Genomic DNA, 346 nt, shown 5'->3' on the forward strand with positions numbered 1-346 from the left:
GGCAACTCAGCCCGCAGTCCCGCCCCTTCCCCGCGGCCAGGCCAATCAACGGCCATCATTAAAGAGGACACGCCCCCCCCCTACGGTCACCCACCCGCCCTCCCCGCTCTGACTTCGGGTGTGCGCTTCCCGCTTAGTCCCAAAGCTAAGGGGCGTGGTCGGGGGGGGCGGCGGTGAGGCCCCCTGGAGGCAGCGCGGGAAAGAAGAAACCCGAGGGAGGTCAACAGGCAGGGGTCGGGGGCTGAAGGTTTGGGGGAAGCGGCTAACTGGATGGCCCGAGGAACAGTCGGGAATAAGGAAAAGTTGCGAATGAGGAAAAGGCGCCCTGCTGGACAGACGAATGAGA

This window comes from Phyllostomus discolor, chromosome 3, assembly GCF_004126475.2.
Source record: "Phyllostomus discolor isolate MPI-MPIP mPhyDis1 chromosome 3, mPhyDis1.pri.v3, whole genome shotgun sequence".
In the NCBI taxonomy this organism is placed as follows: Eukaryota; Metazoa; Chordata; class Mammalia; order Chiroptera; family Phyllostomidae; genus Phyllostomus; species Phyllostomus discolor.